Source organism: Carassius auratus, chromosome 17, assembly GCF_003368295.1.
Source record: "Carassius auratus strain Wakin chromosome 17, ASM336829v1, whole genome shotgun sequence".
Classification (NCBI taxonomy): Eukaryota; Metazoa; Chordata; class Actinopteri; order Cypriniformes; family Cyprinidae; genus Carassius; species Carassius auratus.
The window spans coordinates 608619-632811 of record NC_039259.1 but is presented as its reverse complement, the minus strand read 5'-3'; the positions used below and the strand labels follow the sequence as shown (position 1 = coordinate 632811).

Genomic DNA, 24193 nt, shown 5'->3' with positions numbered 1-24193 from the left:
AAGTCTTAAAATAAAGTTTAACCCTTAATTTTAAGGTGATGTAATTACACATGTTGTATGTGGTTGTCACTCCTGAAACTCTGCAGTGTGTAGTTAGCAGTAGTAAAAATACAACTTTCATTCAAATGGTTATTAATTATAAACAGAACAGGAGCAAAATGTTATAATGGTATTTCTATTGCCTTACAAAAGAGGATAAAAGGGTTATAAATACTTATCAGTTAACTATTTGTATTATTATTATTATTATTATTATTATTATTATTATTATTATTATTATTATTATTATTTAATGCCAAAATATAGTGTTATAAATTCACATTACATATTGTATAAATGTATAAATTACATATTTTATCATTTACTCACCCTTCCTATTGTTCCTGTTTTTTTTTTTTTTTTTTTTTTTTTTTTTTTTTTTTTTGCTGTTGAAAATAAATGAAGATATTTTCTAGAATCATGGTAACTGATTAATGTTAATGGTAGACATTGACATAATGGTATGGGGAAAAAATACAGTGGAAGCTAATGGCTACCACCAACTGTTTATGTAAGTGATGACAGGATTTTAATTTCTGTGTGAGCTATCACTTTAATAACTGTGGGAATGTGTCATGTGAATAATCAGTCTAGTAGTCCACTGGTCCAGTCTTCTGTCTGTGATGTCACTCGTGAAGCGTGCTGTTGTGATGTCACCATGACATCATTCTCCTCCTCAGTCACGAGACATTCATGGCTCAGGTGATCCAGCAGCGAGAATCCGTGATGAACGACGGCAGAAACTACACCAAATGAAAAGAGAATTGTCATGTTAGGTTGAAATAGCCCTTTAATCTGTGAACGGAGGATTGGGAGGATGTTATTTTCTCCACTCCACGGTTCATGGAGCAGGGCTGATGTAATCTGAGAAACACACTCTTATCAGCACAATATGCTAATATGCTAATATGTCAGCGGTGTCACGTTGATGTATGACATGGACAGAAACAAAGATTGTTTGCATGATTAACAGCAGCCCCTTTGTCCTTTAGCCAAAAATAGAAAACAGCACACAGTACATGTGTACATTACATACTTGGATGGCCACGTCTGGCCACCGGCGCTCTAGCTCGGTTCGGTCAAAAGCCCCGGCATCGCCACCGTCCTCGCTGGCCTCATTCTGTCCCCTGCGCAGGGACCTGAGAACACACACAGACAGTCACCCTGCATCTGTCCGCTGATTAATCACACGCACCCGCTCCTCCTGACTAGTCCTGTGTGTTTATTTAGAGTAACCCGTCGCCCGTCATGCTTGACCCAAAACCATCAGCTGCGGCCAAGCAGAAATACAGGAGATGCGTTGTGAAGGTGGGGGAGATACAGACAGACTGCCGCCTCCTCAGACCCCCGCTGTTTATTCTCTCCGCTGACACGAGGAGGACTGTTGACCTCTTAGTGAGCAGGCCGGTCTGTCGTCCATCTAGAGTCGCCCGCCGACAATGAGGACAAACTCTCAGCGTAGCAGGAGAAACATCCAAGTTTCAGCAGAAATGCACTGTGATGCTACTATATGTCCCCCAAACAAGCTGTCACCACAGTACCATGTGTAAAACGTGGTGATGATAAAATCTAAAAAAATTAAATATTATCATACGTGTATTAAAGGTGTAATTCACACAAACACTAATCACCATCATGGTGACACACATGAAACTGAAATAATGCAAGAAAAAGGTAATTTAAATATATAACTCTATATTAAACTCATATAACTCTATTGTTCACAACTGATAGTGAAAATTAAGATGAAACAGTTATTTCAAAGGAAAAACATCAAATGTGAAATGTAACGGAGGGAATTCTGGGAATTTCAGTTATTCACTGCAAATTCTTCTTTACTTTCTAAAACTGCCCTTTCCTCATTCTTTTTTTCTTCCAAAAACTGTATATTACCGTAAAATTACATGTAACGTCCAATCCAGTAATTAAACTTACCGTTAACAAATTAATAGTTTTATTGTACATTTGTACATTTTTTTACTGTTAAATTCATGGCCATTTTACAGCAATATTGGATGAGAACAAAACGAATTTTAATAAGAAAAAAAAAAGGGTTTTGATATAACTAAAAATGTTTAGGTTCATAAAAATGTGCATATATATATATATATATATATATATATATATATATATATATATATATATATATATATATATATATATATATATATATATATATATATATATATCAGGTAGAAAAACTCTTTAAGATGAATTAGAGTTGTTAAATAGTGGTGAATTTTGCTACATTGACATTGACTAGAATTGATCTGAATAATGACTCTATTATCGTCTGTAGAGCTGCTTTATACACTAACATATTAATAATTTCATAAATAATGACTTATACAACATTTACACTATTATTGAACTGAACTGAAAACACACTGAACTGATTTGAATAATGACACTATTTTCATCTATAGAGCTGCTTTACAGCTACAGTTTGAAATTTGTTTAAGAATTTATGAATTGTGCAACATTTTCCAGTTTAATGATTAGGTAGTTTAGCACAAAAAAAAAAAAAAAAAAAAAAGAGACTTAAACTGTGTTAGTGTGTCCAAAATAAATTGCTCATTTTTGGATACTTTCCTTTGGGTTGATTTGTGGATTTATGTTTTTTTGAAACCCAGGCTAATTTTTATAATATTCTAAAAAGGAACCAAGGGTTGTTGGTGTTTTACTGCCACTAGTGTTAATTTCCACTGGAAACTGCAGCAAAATGTATTTAGAGGAGTTTTGCAGAAATGTAGGATCGATACTTGTATTTCCAATGAGCCTGGGTTGGTTTTCACACAATAATATTTTACTAGCTGATAAACTGGAAATGCTCACTCCCAGCTGTGTTCTGTGTCACTGACATTTTCAAAACATGTTTAGTTTCAACCCTGTTACATTCAGAAATAGCTGTTATAGAAGATTGGCCAAAATGACCAATTACAGCCAGAAATTATCATTATATATTAGTATTTACGGTCAGTGTTCATCTGCTTTGTGCCTGGAACAACATTTGCTCCTGTTTGATGTTAATGTGAATGTAGACATAATGGAATATGAACTTTAAATATGAATATTAACTGTAAAAGTGGAAATTTGCAATTGTTATCTTACAGAGACATTTCTACCTGATTTAACCCATTAAAAAAAGAAGTTTTGTTTTGTTTATATAAAGGATGATAAAGTGATATAAATATTGTTGACTTCAATAGAACCAGTTAATTTAGATCTTAACATTTTAGGTTATAACCACAGCTTAAAACATGCTGTCAAAATACTGTTGTAACATTACTCTTTCATATATAATAATCATCATTTTTATGTCAGAAAATGCTGCATTTTCAGAAAATAAATATGCTGTGGAAGAATTTTAATTTCCATATATAATCTCTGTAAACAAACTTTTAACATGTTTTATTCTGTGTGTTGTTTGGCATTACACACTAAACTGAGTTCAATGAAAGAATGTGGAAAAGCAGTTTTCTGAAATACTGCATTCAGCATATTTGCTTTATAATCACAGCTCTAATCCAGATGCAATATCTGTGCATTAGAAACCTGATAAATGTGTTTTAAAAAAGCATTAATAAACACCTGAGAGGACTGGACTGCACTGTAAATATGATGAAAGAGCATGTTATGTTCATCTTGAATGATTATCTTCTGATGCCAGTAGATCAGGTTTACTGTGCTGGATGTTTATTCATAAGCAGACGTGCTTCAGAAGTCCTCAAAGACATTTTAAAGGCACGTCCTGACTGAAGTGTGTGTGTGTGTGTGTGTCATGAGTCAGTGAGCAGGTGTGTGCCCTGGGCCGGCACAGCTTGTTGGGCTCTGACCCGTGGCCTCACACACACACACACACACACACACACACACACTGGGCTCGGACGCAGCAGGAGCACAACAGCAGCAGAATGCGCTCAGGTGAAACGCAGGTAAACAACACCTCTGTTACAGCATCTGTCCAGCACTGGAGTCCTGCTGTGTGATGGACTCATGACACACAGGACGTCCCAAACACCCTTAACCCTAAACATACTCTGTCTGATAATAGATTCATCCCACATAACTATCAATATTAGCAGAACTTCAACTTTATATATATATATATACACCGGCGGCGCCAGGGGGGGTCTTGGGGGGTCTCAAGACCCTGCCAAAAAATGCCTTGACCCCCCATTTGACCCCCCCAGCCTCTTCCTGATTAAAAAATATATATATTCGGGATAAAGATCCAAAAATGTTTCTCTTCAAACTAAGCAGAACAATAATAAATAATAATTATTTCGACATTTATTCATACACTGAACCGAGAACCGTTTCTGTCGGACGCGTCTGATTCCAGAACCGATGAGCTGATGATAACTGCGCATGCGTGATTCAGCGCAAAGCAGACTGACACAGAGCGCATCTGAACCGAACTGATTCTTTTGGTGATTGATTCTGAACTGATTCTGTGCTAATGTTATAAGCGCGGGTAAACCAAAGGCTTGAATGAAGGGCAATCATCGCCAATGACGGCATTACATCGAGCGCAAAAGAACCGGTGAACCATTTTTTTTTTTTCAGCTGGTTTATTTGATCGAATTGTCCGAAAGAACCGGTTCACTTGAGCACCTGCTCCTTTGCCCCTTAAGTGCCCTTTTGTCAAAGCAAAATTTCCTCAAATTTTTTTTGTAATAACATAAACTTTTGTGAATGCCTGCCCACGCCCAATCATAATATTAGTACAATTTATTATATTATATTATTATTATTATTATTTTATGTTATTTGAATAAACTTTTATTATATTACAGTACTTATTTATTTTTAACACGTAAAAATAATTATAATAAAAATAATTATCACAACACTGGTAAGGCTTATTCAGATTTTCTCATTCTCTGAATTATCATTATAAAAATAAAAACAATTCAGATTTTAAATGTGATGCAAATATTTTTTCTACAATAGCAACAGTGTTTACAACAGCAAGACCACTTTAGCCTGTAAACTCAATAATATCTATCTGGAAATAAATGTAAAAATATCAATGTCAATAAAAATGCATAATATACCTGACATGAAAGTGCAGTGTGAAGGATATGAATAACAAATGTAGCCTGTCATTTGTTTACATTGCAAAGGTGTTTTTGTTGTTTAGTAGCAGTAATATGCAGTTATCAGCCATGTCCACTGTATTTTTTGTTGGTTTTCATGAGACCCCCCTTGAAAAGACCAGGACCCCCCCATTGCCCCCCCAATCAAAATTGTCTGGAGCCGCCACTGTATATATATATATATATACATCTTTCAAGGGACTTCTTTCATGAAGCATTTGTCTGACATTTAAAAAAAATAATAAATAAATAAATAAATTCAGCAGCTAACACACAAAATCTTCTTGTCACACAGTTTCTGAAAGCTGACACTCAAACAGCACACACCAAATCTGGAAAACCATACACTAATTCTCAGCATTTGACTCAGTTTTCAATTTCAGAAAACACTTTTTGCAAAACACAACACACAAATCAAGTTTACTCTATGTAACACACAAAAATCTAACAGGAATTAATATTATGGCAAAGATGTTTGCAAATGTTTGCTTTTGAGATGTGTTTGTGATATTTTGAATGCAGTGCTATATTTTGCGAGAGATGTGAGGCATTTTGCATTTTGTGTGTGCAATTCTTGGATTTGTGTGTAATTTAATTTTTAGCTGGGTAAATTATTATTTAATTTATTTATTTATTTATTTTAAAACTTGTTACAGAATGTTAAGAGAAAAATTCAAAAGTAATATTCCCATAAAATGGAATGTTTGCTTAACGTTCCATTAATCTGGTGTTTTGAATGAGAAATAACGTTTTTATAATTTAACGGGAACATTGGCCAAATGTTTTTACAACATACTTTTGTTCTAAGGTTGCTATCACATAAGTGTTATTGAATATTTCAGCTACTGCAGTGAATTAATTCCAGGAGAGACAGAACCACAAGACCTTCTTAACTCTGTCACGATATAAACTCAAGATATTTCCTGATGCATGCAGAAATCTAGAATATTTAAAAATGCGGATTATATGGAAGTCGAATCCAGATTAACCAGACTTTATCAAAGTGCCAAGTAATTTGCGCTGGTATAAAAGTGAAATATCCCATATGTTAATACTGACAGACAGCATACGCAGACATAAATCTAATGAATGTACATTCACAGCCAGTACTCTTTCACTGGATATAGAGGTTGACGAGACAGATTAAAAAGAGTTACATTTATCTGCACAACTGTGAAAATTCATGTTGAACTAACCTTGACTTGAATATCCATCACAGATACAAACACATAATATGTAGTCATTAGCTCATCATCATGAAATAACAATTTATAAATTGTTTTTGGAATGTTTTTCAGAAACATTTTAGTTGGATGTTCGTGTTACATTGTTTAAACATTACTAGAAAATCCCAATGTTTTCAATGGAGCATTCCTTTAATGTTTGCTATTACGTTCACATAACCAATAATTTTTGTATTTTTTAAATTATTATTACATATTAAAAACTTCACGTTTTAAAGATTCCGATGTTTTTTTTCCATAACCTGTCAAAAAGTTCTTAGAAAGTATGTTTGTAAGCTATTGATTAGACATGAAACATTTTATTGTGTCAATAAAAACAAGTTTTTTTAGGAATGGAATTCCTTCTTTCTGTATTCAGAAAAATAATTTTGACTCTGAAAAAAACATTGTGAGTGATATAAATGTCCTGGATGTCCCTGTCACTTCGATCAAGAGGATTTTCCTCATTTAAGTTTCTTCTCAGGGTTTCATGAGGCCAGTTGTGTGTTGGTTTTCTGAAGCGGGCTGCAGTGTTCACACAGAAATCCAAACAGTGGAGTTCTGGGAAGGAGTTTTTGGACGGCTCCTGCGTCTCATCACTGAAACAAGGGAAATGCATTTATAGTCTCTACAGATCTGGATGCTGATTAATTCCTAATTTGGTCTTCTGCTGGCCGTGCAGACCCTTACTTCCCATGAAAATCTGGCCTAAAGTTGCTAGAAGGAAAAAAGGGTTGAGACGAGAAATGAATGAACTGAGACAAGTGACTCTTTGAGAGGCTTTTCTGCGGTGGACGGAGGCCAGAGTTAGATGTAGGAGTTTCCTGTGGAGTTCATGACTGAATCCTCCTCTGAGCTCTGTGTGAGTGGTGAACTGACCGAACACAGGCACATATATGTGGAGATCATAGCCGCGAGTGGATGCTGAGAAAACAGCAAACAGACAATATAATGGTCTGAGAGCCTAAAGTCGGAGTCTGACTGCCACATACAGTTTAATTTTGATTTACAATTAAATATTCTAGGATCATTGGGTCTCATTCACTAATTTTTGCGTACAATTTTCTTATTTATACGCACATTTGAACTTCTCACGAGAACTTTCCGTCTAATTCACAACACGTGCGTACGCACATGAGCTTGTTCTTAAACTCGTTCTTCTGTTAGTGAATTTGGAGTCTTCTAAATGAGCGCCCGCGTGCACGAGGTCAGTAATTAGCATAATTCACGCCCAAACCAGCTCCATATAAGGGCTTTCCACAACGAGGCACTTGTACAGAGAAAGACAATTATGGCACCGAAACAAAAGACAAAGAAAAATAACTTTAACGATAATGAACGTGAGGTCTTCAAGCAATACCAAGTGTGCCATGCCTCTAAACACAAGATGAGACACATTAATCACCGTTTATATAAGGATAGATGATTGTTGTTTGGACCTCTAATATTATATTATATATAATTGGAACTGTAATTATAATTTATCAATAACATCTAATTATATATGGTTCTTAACACATGCTTATAAGGCCCCGGTTGTACATGATTATTGCGTACGTGTGGTACGTAAGTTGTTCTTGAATCTTTTCGTACATTAAGAATAAATTTTAGTACGAAAGTTTTTGATGAATCATGATTTATTCGTGAAAACGTCCGTAAGCACATTTCACGCAAAAATCTGTGCCTACGCATATTTAGTGAATGAGACCCATTGATTTGTAACATTCCAAAAACATAAAAATATCCAGTTTCCTTAATGTTAGTAGAATGTTATTAAAGGTTAGTATGATGTTCCTGAACATTATTTCAATCATTCAAACACCTGTTGTATACAAGCACTGAAAGAAACAGAAATAATAACACAAACTACAACTTTATTCCGCCACAGCCTTATATGAACTGAAGATAAAAGACATAAAATCTCACAAGATCTGATTAAATAACTCCACAAACAGCATTACAAGCTTAACGTATTACAATCCAGATTGCCTTAATTTCTGTCAGACATCCACATTAGTTATTATTGAGAATTAAGAGAGATGTCAATGTCAATGTCTTATTGAAAATCTACATTCGGTATATGAAACACAACAGAGTGATGACAGCATTAAAAAAAAAGAAAGAAAAAAATGTATGGGTCCCAGTCTGCAGTGATTTTATCATCTGATTGGACTCTCATTCTGACGGCACCCATTCATTGCAGGACATCCATTGCTGAGACACTGAGTCAATGCTACATATCTCCAAATCTGATGAAGAAACAAACTCGGAGAAACAGACTCCTAATCTTGGAAGGCCCGAGGCTAATCACATTTCCAATTATTTATTCAATGAAGACTTTCTCAAGAATTAGGCAATAATGAACTTTGTCATGAATGAACAGATTGCCAAGAATCGTGCATGTTTTGTATATAGAGAGAGCTTATGGTCCACAGGTACACGAGTGCAGGTTCCCGTAGCTACAGAAGCTTTGTTTCTGAAATGTCTCAGGACAGATTTTTGTATTTCCAACTGTCCGAAGTATTTGTAGATCTCTTTAATAAATCCAGTCTCTCCCGTGAACTGCCAAAATACAGACAGCATGTTACATGTCTCACCAGAGACAGTAATATACTAGATCACTGTAACACAGCAATAAAGGAGGCATATCACTCTGTTCCACAAGCAGCTTTGGGGCTGTCTGATCACTGCCTGGTTCATTTTATACCAATCTACAGGCAAAAACTTTAATCTGCTAAACCTGTAGTAAAGACTGTAAAGAGATGGACCAGCGAAACAGAGCAGGATTTACAATCTTGTTTTGACCTCACTGATTGTAGTGTTTTTGAAGCTGCTACCACCGATCTGGACGAACTCACAGAGACTGTAACATCCTATATTAGTTTCTGTGAGGATATATGCATTCCTACCAGGACTTATTTAACATTCAACGATAAGCCATGGTTTACAGCAAAACTCAGACATCTTCGTCAGGCTAAGAGGATGCCTACAGAAATGGGAACAGAGTCTTGCACAATCAGGCCAGGAACACACTGAACAAAGAGATCAAAGCGGCTAAAAAGACCTACGCTAAAAAGTTGGAAGACCAGTTTACTTCCAACGACTCAACTTCAGTGTGGAGAGGTCTAAGAGCCATCACGAACTACAAGACACCATCCCCTTGCACTGAGGCTAATCAACGACTTGCTAATGACTTTGCTTTTCTCCCTGTACACCAACGACTGCACCACTAAAGACCCCTCTGTCAAGCTCCTAAAGTTTGCAGACGACACTACAGTCATCGGCCTCATCCAGGACGGTGATGAGTCTGCTTACAGACAAGAGGTTGAGCGAAGGCTGTCTGGTGCAGTCTTAACAACCTGGAGCTGAACACGCTCAAAACAGTGGACTTTAGGAGAAACCCACCTGCACTTTCTCCACTCACCATCATGAACAGCACTGTGACTGCAGTGGAGTCATTCAGGTTCCTGGGAACCACCATCTCTCAGGACCTGAAGTGGGACAATCACATTGACTCCATTGTGAAAAAGGCCCAGCAGAGGTTGTATTTCCTTCGCCAGCTGAGGAAGTTTAACCTGCCACAGGAGCTGCTGAAACAGTTCTACTCGGCCGTCATTGAGTCTGTCCTCTGTACTTCAATAACTGTCTGGTTTGGTTCAGCAAAAAAATCAGACATCAGAAGACTACAGAGAACTGTTCGGACTGCTGAAAGGATTATTGGTGCTCCCTTGCCCACCCTTCAAGAACTGTATACATCCAGAGTGAGGAAAAGGGCTCAGAAAATCACTCTGGATCCCTCACATCCAAGTCACCCCATCTTTGAACTTTTGCCATCTGGCCGGCGCCTCAGAGCCGCAAACACCAGAACAGCAAGGCACAAGAACAGTTTCTTCCCCCAGGCAATCTACCTCATGAACAGTTAAATGTTCCCCACGTATGCAATAAAAATTTGCAATATCCTTATATTTATTTGTTACCCCTCCATCCTAGTACATCCCTGCATTTCACTCACATTTCATTTATCATCTATAGCATCTATAGCAACTGTTCATAAAATGTATTTATTTTTCAATTTATTTTTCAATATTTGTCTATTTATATGTACATACGTGCATTTTATTATTATTATTATTATTATTATGTCTGTGTGTTGTTGCCTGTGTGTACTGGAAACTTATGTCACTAAAACAAATTCCTTGTATGTGCAATCATACTTTGCAATAAAGCTCTTTCTGATTCTGATTCTTCTGATTCTAAACCGGGCTCCTCTAGCAGATCATTTGTTTGTATGATGCACTGGTCTTTCTCTCTGGATGGGTTAATGTGAAAGTCTGCTGTCTATCTTCATCCTTTCACTGCAAATTGCTTTCCTGTGTTTTGCCCTTTCTTAATTCTGAAAGTTTCTGCACAGTTTTCAAAAGCTCATGCATTTTTATCAGTGGCACATATTGTTCTTTTGGTCGGCTGTCTGGCTTTATTTATTTTGTATTTTGCAGGGAAAACTTTTGAACCTGGTACAACACTCTGGCCAAAATCGATATTGTGGTATATTGAGAGCTGTCAGTCACAGAGACATCACATGTGTTGAGCGTTATGAAACTGATATGACATGAATAAGTCAAAAGGTGTATTGACAGTTATCCTATAGGAGTAATGCTGATCGGTGCATTTAAATACAACAGCAGAAACACATGACATGCTGAAAAAAGCTTTGTGCTTTCTGTTTTCACATTCAGCACAGGTTCATGTTTGCACCATTGTTTGTGAAAGTGTGACAATAGACCATTCAAGCACCAAGTTTAATTAAGCACTCTTTCTGGAAGAGGTAATACAGGTAACACGGGTTATGTTTTTTTTTCATACTTCTGTAAATATAATCCTGCTGACCCATATGACATGCATATGCATGTTTTTTTTTTTTTTTAAGTTATTATAAATGTTAGGATAAAACGTTCTTAAAATTATGTTTATTCAACATTCTTATAACTTTATTAACATTTTATAAAACATTCTCTTGAGGTTGAGAGGAGCGTTGGGGGTTACGTATTACAATAAATACATGTTATGCATTCAGATTACTTTTTTTAAGTAACAAGTAAAGTATTACAGTACATTTAAATTGAAGTTTTACTAATTTACTTCCCTTTTTTCAAATAAGTTACTTTGTTTTCCCATTTATTCATTGACACCCATCCTGTCCTTGGGTTGAGAGAAATCTGGATTAAATGCAGAGACAGAGGCACTTTCTTTAGAATGAGGATTATTCATTTAATTTTTGGTATGGAAGTGCCTTTACTGTTGCCCAAAAAAAAAAAAAAAAAGAAAATTAATAAATTGAATTTTGGGCTTTTGTTTTTAAAAAAACAAGTAAGCAAACTCAGCTCAGGTGACAAAAATTAACTGAAAAGTAACGTAAAATGTTCCTTCACAATAAATCCAGAACATGGCAGCAAGATTAATTTTTAATGAGACAAAAAGAATGCATGTCACACCTCTGTTTATCAATTTGTATTGGCTACCAACAGTTGGTCCCAATGTATTCAAGGTATTGATGTTTACCTACAAAACCACCACTGGCTCTGCACCCCCTTTACCTAAATTCATTACTTCAGACTTATGTGCATCTAGAAGCTTGCGTTCTGCAAGTGAATGTCACATTATTGCTCATCCCAAAGAGGCACAAAATCACTTTCACAGACTTTTCAATTAAATGTTCCCTCCAGGTGGAATAGCACAAAAATGAGGAACTATCCCTTTAGTCTCCCTTTTGCTGTTTTCCACCAAGACCAAAGCTCTGAAATAAAAGCACAGAAATCAAAACAGCCATAAATATTTCCATTGTAACTTAGGGTTGTTCTGAATAAAATAAAATGCTGTTATAATAATTTTAATTATATATATATATATATATATATATATATATATATATATATATATATATATATATATATATATATATATATATATATATATATATCTATCTATCTATCTATCTATCTATCTATCTATATATATATATATATCTCTATCTATATATATATATATATATATCTTCCAAGAGATTCACATTTTAAAGTTGATATTTAAAAAAGTTCTTCTCAGGATGCATGCAAGGAACCCCTGTTGAGTTTGAATTTGATTCAATGAAAAGAGCTGTAATGATTTTCTGCAGCTGACACTGTCACAGATCAGAATGGTTCTAAAGGCTGAGGTGTGTCTGATGGGGGTCAGTCAGTGGATGTTTCTCTTACAGGCCCTGGCCGCTCACTCAGGGAACAGATGTTGGAGAAGACGGCGTGATGCTGACAGGAGAGACTAGTGGCTGGTAATTACATGCTGTCCCTCGGGAGAGAATTGACATGAGGATCACAGGGGCGTAATTAAAACCCCAGAAACAGTTGTTAATAGGCCAGAAGATAAAGGTAGCAGCAGCAGGAGGTGTCATAGAAGAGACTCGCCCCGTCCCTCTGTCACCTTCCCAAAAACAGGGTTTAAACAAGAAATTAAGATGCATGGAAATCTCAGATTTCTAGTCTGCCGATAATCTTTTGCTGTTGAGAAGCACAAGCAGGACGGCGTCCAGGTCACAGAATGTCATGAGTCCTCCGAGATGAACAGCAGAGTGCAGTATGGCTGTCTAATTAGAGCTGGAGTCACAGCGGAGTGCAGCAAGACTTTGAGGCTTAAGTGCTGCTTCCACCGCCAAGGAGAGTCCCGCTGAGCATCACACTCAACACCCACCCAGATAAATGGAGGGGTCTTGGCAGGACATATTTTTAGCATTAACTCACTGACCCAAAAAAATGTTGTCCACAAAATGAGAGCCCACGGGAAGCTCGGGGAAGGAGCTTCCATTTGCTTTTTCTCTGAGATAGAGAGAACCCTAATTATCAATGACTGCTCTAGAATCGGCTAAAGATAAGGGATGCTGGTGCATGTGTCTTTAAGCTGAATTACCCATCAGCTCTAGCTAATCGACATGGAAACAGAAACACAATACTAGCTGCTCACTGTCCAGTACATACTGCATACCACGGCTTTAGAGACAAATGCAATCAGAAGCGTGCTTCACTGTCATACGACCTCATCCCATCCCACCTTACACCATCTCACAATTCACGAGTTCACACTTACATATAATTAGCTGAAGTATTATAATGCATATTTGGTGTGCTGTCCGGGGAAGGGGCTCCGAGCTCGGGAATGGCCCGAACCTAGAGTACCCCCCCGTATATGTAAAAGTGTAAAATGAACTCTAGTGGAGGAGATGGGGTGGAGGGGGGTTGCTGATAAACCGTCAATGGAGACAGGTAGGCTAATTCAGCTGTATTTATACCCTAAGGTTGATTATCTTAAGTGGCTCCACCTGTGCTAATTAGGCTAAGTATCTGACGTGTTCCTCCCGAACCTTGTTATGAAACTGCATTTCACGAGTTCACACTTACATATAATTAGCTGAAGTATTATAATGCATATTTGGCGTGCTGTCCGGGGAAGGGGCTCCAAGCTCGGGAATGGCCCGAACCTAGAGTACCCCCCAAAAAGCAATAGCGGAAAGGAAAGCCGCCAGACAAAGGACCCCCCACAATAGCTTTGACATCTGGCGGGGACTGATATTTAAAAAAGACAGGTCGGAAGAGCCAATGTACTCCAGTGATTGCAACTTTACCTATTGCAGGAATAGGCACCACCGGCTGCTTGTGTCGAACTATGTGATTTAGGGCGCCCGGTCAGGGGGGCTCAAGCCGTTGCACAACCGGAGCACCTCACTGCATTGGAACGGATGAGCCCCACAGGCCGATAGCGGAGAAGCGACGTGATTGGATTGCCCGACCAGGAGGGCCCGAGTTGTCTCGACCGTAATAGGTCACGGTGTTGGCGTACGGGCCCTACTGGCTGATGAGCCCCTGCTAGTCAGTGGGCAACCAGGGCAGATACCTGACCGAGAGGACCCATGAAGCCTCCGACTGGAGATCAAGACTTGTACGTGTAAGTCCTCTCGGTTGAGCAGATAAACAGGCTTTGGGCCGCCGACAAAGAGGACTCTTGCGACACCCGACGGGAGATCAATACTCACGGCATCGGATGGATAAGACCTGTTTGTGGGCAGCAAGTAAAGAAAACCCGACCGGGAGCACTCTCGCCGACATCTGACACGAGCACAATACTCAATGGCAACAGACGGGTAAGCCTCGCCGGCCGGGGAGCAGGTAAAGGAAAACCCGACTGCGCGGGCTCTCACAGCATCCGATGGGAGATCAGGACTCAGAACATCGAACGGGTAAGCCTCACCAGACGGGGGGGGGGAGATTTGGACAGAGTTTGGCGGGAAGTGGAGACTCTTGTCGTCGTATGCGAGCACCGCCACCCTACAAACAGGAACGAAAGTTTAGGTGACCGTGAGACTCTCGCCGACGTCTGATGGGAGCTCAATACTCAAGGCATCGAACGGGTAAGTCTCCCCGTCCGTAGCATGGAAAAGTAAAGTTTAAGTGGCTGGGAGACTCTTGCCGACGTCCGATGGGAGCTCAATACTCAAGGCACCAAACGGGTAAGTCTCGCCAACCGTAGAAAGGAAAAGGTAAGGTTGTCTAGCCGGGAGGCTCTCGCCGACGTCCGATGGGAGCTCAATACTCAAGGCATCGAACGGATAAGCCTCTCCGGACGTAAGACGGAAAGGTAAAGTTGTGTTGCCAGGAGGCTCTCCCCGGCGTCCGATGGGAGCTCAATACTCAAGGCATCGAACGGATAAACCTTGCTGACTGTAGGAGGAAAAGGTAAGGGTGTGTGGCCTGGAGGCTCGCGCCAGCATCCCGAGGGAGCTTAATACTGACAGCGTCAGATGGGTAAGCCTTTTTGACCAAAGGATGAAAAAAGTTGTCCGGCCCGGGAGACTTAGCAACCATCTGCCGGGAGCTCAATACTCACGGTGTCGAATGGGTAAGCCTCGCCGACCGTAGAAAGGAAAAGTAATGTGGTCTAGGCGGGAGGCTCTCACCGACGTCTGATGGGAGGTAATTACTTGCGGCATCAGACGGGAAAGCCTCTCCGAACGTAAGACAGAAAGGTAAAGTTGTATGGCCAGTATTTGGCCAGACAGTGAAGGAGGGTTTTTTTTTTTTTTACACGGAAAAGGCAAAGGTTGGATCAAGCCGGGAGCACTCTTGCAGTGCCTGACAGGGGTTCAATACTAAGAACAATTTGGTTGTCTAAAGGGTAGATGCTATGAGGATTACTGCATAATTGTTTAACGAATCCAATGAGCTGTTTCCAATATAAAGTCAGAAAATCTTGGTGCAGTCATTGTATTTGAAAAATTAAGTGTACAAAAAATAAATAGAATTTCCTGTGCCGGTGTACCTCAGATGAGTGCCATTAATCAGCGATATGGCCATTGTCAATCATCATCTTGTCAGTGCGTGAGATCGACGATACGTATATGTATGTAATCGTGCTTGGGTGGAGGAAGAGAGAGACTCTGTTCTTGTCATGGCATGACTTTTTGCTGTTTTAAACCATGCAGGTGAAAAAGAGAGCCTATGGAATCACCGATAGTCTAAAAGAATATACTTTCAGATGCGCTGATAAACTGATGTTAAATATGAAATTATTATATTTAAAACAGCTAGTTCATGTAATCGGCTACTACGGTCATCTCGCTTGTCTTGTGAAAAATTTGCCGCATCTGCACACGGAAGTTATCTATCTAAATGATCTGGAAATCGGTCAATGGTGAAACAATAGAGGATTTCATTTAAAGTTCAACAATTAAACCCTAATATGGACGTAAACGAACATGTTAAATATAGTATTCAAAACTGGTAAATATATTTGGAGTAAGGTTTAGTTGAAACTGATGCATTGGTCGTACGCGCTCCGGACCATGTGCCTCATGATGAGACCGACACAACACCACAGAAACAAAAGAATGAGATACATTCTAACATAACTGAGGCATTAAACTTAGTTAGTGAGGCTTGTTTAAAATATTGCGCATACCAGATTACTTGTTACAGAGTAGCTTGAAGATCCAAGACGACGAAGACACAGGAAGACTCAGGCAGGAACTAGGACACAGGAAACAGGTACGGGAGCACACTAGGGAGAAACAACGATCTGACAACATGAAACACCAGTTACTGAACTTATATAGGACACAAACAATTGAAACCAGCTGGCGCTGCTGATCATCGCTGATCAGTGACCACGCCCATAGACACACACACGATAGACGAGAGAGAGAGTGAATTCATGAACCGTGACATGCAGGACCGTTAGTCAATCTGTTTTGATGCTCTTATATCTGGGCTTCTTTTTGCAAAGCTTTTGTGTTAGTCTTTTTTAAATCTTTTTTTTTTTTTACTTCACACAGGAATTTGGCATCCTGAGCAATGACACCACTTTTGTAATGGATAATGGCTCAAATGTGGTTGCAGCATTCAAGGATTATGTCCGACTCTCCTGTGCTGGCCATAATATCAACTTAATCTTAAAACATGTATTTGACCACTCGGACGAGGACAACCCAGTGCACAGCAACATCATCAAGCTGTTTAAGGACACAAAGACCCTTGTCACACACTTCAAAAGAGCAGGGTAAAATAGCATACAATGTTATGTCTTCCTGGTAAAGCTGCTTATATAATTTGAAAGAAATTAAAGTGAAATAAATAAAAAGAAGCTACTGTAACTTATACCTGCACAGTTCTTTGTTTTTTATTTACTCAATTTTAAATAAATCTCTTTTTTTTTTTTAAATAAATGTTGTTTTCCCAAAAGAGAGGCCAAAGAATTGAAATTTATGTCACCATAACATCCATTTTTCTTGTGCAATCTCTTTATATTTTAGGTTGCAAAAAGCACTGGACCAGTCACTGAAGCAATCTGTGGAGACGAGGTGGAATACCAGACTAGCAATGCTGAAATCTGTTAATGATGCTCTGAGATCTGGGAGGCTGCATGACATCTTGCTTCGCCGAAACGAGCTCCGTTACCTCAACAACATAGACTGCAAACTTCTTGAAGACATCATCCAACTCCTGAAACCTTTCAATGAGGATACCAGGCATCTCTCCACTGATCAGACACCTACCCTTCACCTTGTCCTCCCGACCAAGGCTACTCTACTGAGGGGTTTGTCGATCCAGGATGGAGACAGTGTGATTGTAAAAGAGGTAATACAATACATGTCTGATTTTCATTTAGTTGGTGGTCATTCAAGTAGCAAACATAAGCACAGTGCAATGATGTTGCATGTATCGTCATGCTCCTCCTCCCCTAGCTGAAAGGGAAGTTAGCCCAGGCAGTGGAGATGAAATTCAAAGTCCACCTGTACCATAAGGTAGCCACAGCTCTCTCTCCTAGCCTGAGGAGTTTCTTAAGGAAAACTCTCAACGGTCAAGAGTATGAGGAGGTCATCAGCACCCTGACAGCACTCACAGAAACGGCAGGGACAGAGGAGAGAGTGAGAGGCCTTGTGGAGAAAGAGGGTGAATAACATTAGCATCAACAGCATTTGCAGAGCAAATGACAAAATGTATTTTCATTTATTTAGAGTGACACACACATACAGGACAGGTGTGAGGATTACCTTATAGGTAATGTTTAATATAGGTGTGTTAGACAATTGAGTATGTTAGACTACAAAGAACTAGATTGTAAATGACAATGTTCTATAAGAATCTGTCTTTTTTCCTGAAGATAGGAGCTACGGAGGTGCATAACTTCTTTGCAAGTTGTGTAGAAGAGGAGGAGAGGAAGGAGGACAGTGGTGATATGGAGTCACATGGTCGCCAGTTGGTGCTGCAATACATGAGTGCACCTCAGAGGAAAACATCTTGGCGCTCTCCGGTTACGGTTTAACTGGTTACCGTGTGATCTGGTGACCAACTTCCTGGTTCAGGTCTGATATTCTTGCCCTTGCGGCATTCTGAAAAGTTGAGATGTTTTTTAACTCGATGCGGTTCGGACGCGCCTGGAAAAAAAAGAGTGTGTCGCGACGCACACCGCGCCGCTTCCATTATGAGCGCGCTTATCGTGCATCTACATTGGAAATGACGTGATAAGTGAACGGCCCCTTAAAAGACGGCGCGCCGTGAGACAACAGTCACAAACCACCGAGCTACCCCGAATCAGCTCCAGATCTCTTGAAACCAAGCTAAACCATAGCAGAACCCTGACTACATTTTATGGTTTGTGATGCTAAAGAACATTTCATGACGTCTCAGACTACTGTAAATTTATGGCTACTGTGGTTTAATCAAACTCATATTTACCATAGTAAAATCATTTTCTTTGCCTCTTTATTATTTTATACTGTAAAAACTTCAACCACATTGGTTGAAAATGAATAAAGGTTGAAATATTATATTAGAAGTTGTACTTATATTTTTTCTGTAAAGTTCTCCAAAGGATTCATTAACTAATTAAAAAAAAAGAACATTAGATTAATTATTTATTGTAAAAAAAATAATCGCTAGATTAGTCGACAGAAAAAATAATCGTTAGTTGTAGCTCTACCTCGCACCAATAGATTTGATTAGAAAACGTCACATCCGGTTGGGCGTTCGTATACAGTCTAGTCGCAGGAGTTAAAATATTTGAACGCATCCGAGGCTCAAATCGGATCTGAAATTTCGAAATGTGATCGGAACTCCACGCAGCTGCCGCACTACTTTCTAACCGCGAACCAGTATTTAGCGTTTTCACCTGAAAAATGTATTGATTCCGATGCGCGTAGGAGGCAGCCTCAAACTGCGTCTCGGCCGGAAAAGCTGCGGCGACAGGCTGAGCCGCAGTGGGTAGGAACTGAAGTGTGATTCCAGCACTCGAGGAGAGCCCGGTCTTGATCGGATCAATCGTGGTGTCAAGCGAGGCGAGCTCGGGTTTTGCATGGTCTATTGGCCAAGACGTGTGGCTTGGCGAGAAGAGCAGCTGTCCCAACGACGTTTGATGGTGCTCAGCGGCCGTGTTTAATGATCATGGGTATCAGCAAAAGTAGCACATCTGAAAAATCCCAGCTATGGATCTCCTTGGTGGAAGAAAAATTGGGTCTGTGATAAGATGGCAGACAGAGCGTCAATGGAGACAGGTAGGCTAATTCAGATGTATTTATACCCTAAGGTTGATTATCTTAAGTGGCTCCACCTTTGCTAATTAGGCTAAATATCTGACGTGCTCCTCCCGAACGTTGTTATGAAACTGCATATAAATATGTGTATATAGCAATGCTTTATATAGTAAAGATAATTGACGATGAGTACTGTGAGTACTGTGAGGTGATGAGTTCCCATGAAAGTGGAGAGATTTATGGAATTTATGAAACTGCAACAACAGCAATATTTTACAATGGTTTATAATGGTCTATTTTAATAAATGATAAAAACACAGTGAGTAGGTTATAAATGTTCTTACTTCTGTTACAGACATAGGGTGTTTCTAGATGGTTGCTATGAGGTTGCAAAACTGCTCTAAAGGGTTTCCAGGTTGTACTCGGTTGTCACTAGGCAGTTTCTAGGGTGTTCTGAGTGGTTGCCAGGGTGTTGCTAGGTGGGTGTTCTGAATGGTTACTAGAGTGTTGCTAGGGTGTTGTGAGTGGTTGCCAGGGTGTTGCTAGGTGGGTGTTCTGAATGGTTACTAGAGTGTTGCTAGGGTGTTCTGAGTGGTTGCCAGGATGTTGCTAGGTGGGTGTTCTGAATGGTTACTAGAGTGTTCCTAGGGTGTTGTGAGTGGTTGCCAGGCTGTTGCTAGGTGAGTGTTCTGAATGGTTACTAGAGTGTTTCTAGGGTGTTGTGAGTGGTTGCCAGGGTGTTGCTAGGGGGGTGTTCTGAATGGTTACTAGAGTGTTGCTAGGGTGTTGTGAGTGGTTGCCAGGGTGTTGCTAGGTGGGTATTCTGAATGGTTACTAGAGTGTTGCTTTAGTGTTCTGAGTGGTTGCAAGGGTGTTGTTAGGTGGGTGTTTGGTATCTATGGTTACTACAGCCACATTCACCTCAACATTTCATCCTACAGTAAATATGAGTTATTCAGTCATTGCTGCTCCATCAGATCATTGGGGTGTGTGTGAATCACTGAGCAGTACAGATACCTGCATCTCCTGTTGTACAACGTCTCTGTTTTCATGACTTATTTACTGTTGTGTGAGGTGTAAATATTTAATGTGGGAGACAGACAGTTTTCCCAGACTCTAATGAGAGCCTTTGGAGCGTGGCTGAGCCATCTTACTGAACTTTTGATGTGATCGCATTTCATTTTCCAAAGGGTCCACAGGGTCAAGGATGCACAGCACTGAAGTAATTCTGAGGGTCAACCGGCCAGATGTGGGTCAGAATCCAAAACACATTGCACGCTTCGAGTCAGGCATATAGACCGGTGGCACAGGCTAATCATACTTTAACAGGCAGGCCTAAGCAAGCCTTCTTAAACACTCACACAACGGCCTTTCTCAGCCTTTAGCCGTATTAACACACTCTGATGTGGGTGTCTAGCTGAATCGCCCTCCTTTTGTTCTGGCTAATTTTGTCGAATCAATATGAGCTTCCCCTTGAGCGGAAACAGGCTGCATAATCAATGTGAATGATAATTGATAAGCGTTCTGTGATGTGTCGATTTCAGCGTGCAGATCCATGTTGAATGAAGCTAATTGGATCAGGTTGTTGGGGTGAGGGTTAATAGGAGAGGGGCCCCTGAGGGCCTGACCGGCTACAGAGTATTACCCATACTCTCTCTCGAGGAGAGCCAAAGCTTGTGGAAAACACAGCAGCGGAGCAGCAGAGCGGAGGTAAATGTATTCTATACACGAGAAGTGAGGGGGTCCACATTCAAAGGAGGATTGGACAACATTTCAATGAGGCAAATCATGTGACGCTCAAGGCTTATACCTACACTGGACTAAACAGGCTGACATACACATTCTTTGACATATCAAAATAATTCATGACTCAACAAAACCACACTAAAATACTGTATTAAACATTTAATGCATTTTACTGCATCTACACATGTATTCTGCTCTGAGTTGTGCATGGTCAGTGCTTTTATTAGCGAGTCGTTGTTGTGTTCCTAAACTGCTATGGCATGTAGCACGAGGGGTTGACATGATGAAATATGGCTCTAGGTCGGGTACATGCCAACGCTTCAGGGAAGTAATTAACAGCACATAGAAGCTTTCACCCCCAGCGGTGATTTCACTGCACCCGGCCCACCTCAGATGACATGTACATGAGCTGCTCCACATGCTGCGATGCACTGATGAATCGGGGAAATAACCAGACAGGCTTCTGCCTCGTGACCAGTGAGCGGGTCGAGGATGGGCAGCAGATGACCTTCTGAGAAAGTGTTGCACGAGTCTAACTAAGGTGATCTTTACTTCTAGAAGGTATTTATAGAAGTGATTTTCCTAAGGTGACGCTGAGCGAGACGCCACTTCTCATTACCAGCAGGCGACTGGCTGTGGTTCATTTTACGGCTGACTGAACACAGGGCCCGGTTCACGCCGGCCCCATGTGCTCTGACTCCTGTTCAGGGGCGGCACCTATAATCATCACAAATACATGCATTCATCTCGGTTTTATTTCATTTAGCATTGACTCCTTTACATTATTTCCAGATTATCTTGGGTGTTATAGAGTTGTTGTTTTTTAAAGTGCTTACATACAACATTTCTAAAACTCTCAAACAGCAGAAGCACACATCAAATCTGCAAAATCATGCACTAATTATCAGCCTTTGATTCCTTTTTTCAATTTCATGAAACACGTTTTGCAAAACACAACTCACAAAAATCTAGAAGGAAATTACAGTCCACAGACATTTTCAAAACTTTTTTTTTTCTTCAAAATTGTACACTCAAATCCCATAACTGCACACACAAAATGCAAAATACCTCACATCCCTTGCAAAATAAAGCACTGCATTCAAAATATCACAAACGCATCTCAAAAGCAAACATTTGCAAACACCTTTGATGCAGCTGTATTGAACATGGCACCTGAAAACTAATTTACTATATTTTGTTCCTTGTCATTTTGCTTTATTTGATGTTTGATTCATTGTGGGTTTTCTCCTACGTCATATTCTGGGGTTCCCTTAGGCATTTATGCACATGTGTACTCTTCAAAAACAGCACTTACTGAGGGTGTGCTAAAATTCATTGTTTAATGTTTGCAAATGTTCGTTTGGTTTCAGGAAATCATTAAACTATGCTGGTCATGTCAGAACTTGTGACCATAGTTGGCTAATGATGCTTTAGGGAAACGCACCCCAGGTCAGATGTTCAGCTGGTCTGGTCCTCCAAACGTCACAGTGGTGCGGAGCGTGAAGGTGTCCTGACCTCACTGGAAGCCCCCCTCGTGACACTCCTCCAGGCCTCTCTCAGGACTCTGCAGTCATCACGGCCCGAGGAAAGCCGAGGTAATGTCAGACCAAAGACAAACGCTGGAGTCCAGAGCTCACAGCGACTGCTAACCCTACAAAGACAGCTCAACAGAGTACAGACTGATGTGGATTAAACATTCACTCATAGTGTGTTAGAATTGGGAAAGAGATACATTTGTTCCTAACCCTATAAAAGCCCATAGATCTGACACTAGCAACCACTGAGAAACAACATCTTTAAGCAGCTTAACCCAAAATAAAAGAGTATTTTTGCATCCCTCTGGTTTCCTCCACAAGAACCCAGTCACATTCTTCCATCGGCTTTTGGATTTTTGAAGAAAATAAGCTCTGTGGCCTACAAAAGATGATGAGTCATAAATGATTGTTTATTATGATAGTCTTCACAAATGAACACAACTTTGAAGACTAAAACAAGTGAAAGACTAAATGTAGGCTATAAATGAACTCAATAATAAGTCTTCAACATCACCAATATTAGACTTTAACAAATCTTTCAGTATTTATTTAAAACTTTTCCCCTTTTTTGATTTTTTTGGAGATTCTTTGGAAAAGTTATTTTCAGGTTTTTTCAGATTAAAATGGCTTTGCATTGGAGTTCCATTGACTTACATTTATACGATTAGCCCATGGGAATTTTGGTAAAGGCAAAAAACATGTGGCCGATGCAAGTAAAGGTTTATGAACTACTGCAAGAGAACCATGTTTTATTGTCACAAGAATCTTCCAGTAATCAGTTCTTTTTTCTTGGAGTGAGAATATTTTAGTAATCTGAAGAACGTTTTTCCACTGTTGTGCAAATAGCCTCTTCATGGAATCATCAATGCCAATAAGAAAGCATTATTTTCAAGAGCTTTACTTTTAACTGAAATAAAAGAACACAGACTTGAGATCTGCAGGACTGCAGTGTTGCCGTATTATGAAAAATATTGCTGAATGTTTGAAATGACTTTTCTTACTCTTAAAGTGACTCTGAAAAGTGACTGTGGTTTAAAAAACTATTTGAAATGCATAAATGTAAATAATGCAGTAAGGTGGAGTATAATGCATATTTTATATTTTGGATGCATTATATTTTAAATTCTGTTTTTAAAAACAAGCACAACATCATATTACCATTTTTGCTGTGTTCATAGAAGCGCTATATTCAGGTGTATTCAGAGCACCAGTGCATTGATGGTTTCCTCCAGAACAGTGGTGTTGGGTTTCGGTTCTAGCTGGACCCCTGATTGTTCAGTGCGTCTGGTAACTCAGAGCAGCTCTTTGTTGACAGCGTCTCTACTGGAAAATCAAAGCCAGAGCATTCCTGATCAAAAATGACATCACCCAAATGGCATCCTCGCCCAACTCTGGTGCTCCGCAGGGATTTGTGGGATTGATGGCGCAATGAGTGTGAAGAACAAATCATTCCTGGACAGGTGTCAGATGCAAACGCTG

General features: G+C 39.6%; 1 long non-coding RNA gene across 1 annotated transcript; it reads right to left on the bottom strand.

Moving 5' to 3' along the window:
* Window positions 1–512: 512 nt before the first annotated feature.
* Window positions 513–16447, bottom strand: LOC113117874 (uncharacterized). The gene is made up of 3 exons (XR_003294213.1): window positions 16364–16447; window positions 1076–1178; window positions 513–782 (listed from the first exon to the last, which is right to left on the bottom strand). It is a non-coding gene; the product is annotated as an uncharacterized LOC113117874 (long non-coding RNA).
* Between the last annotated feature and the right edge of the window lie 7746 nt (window positions 16448–24193).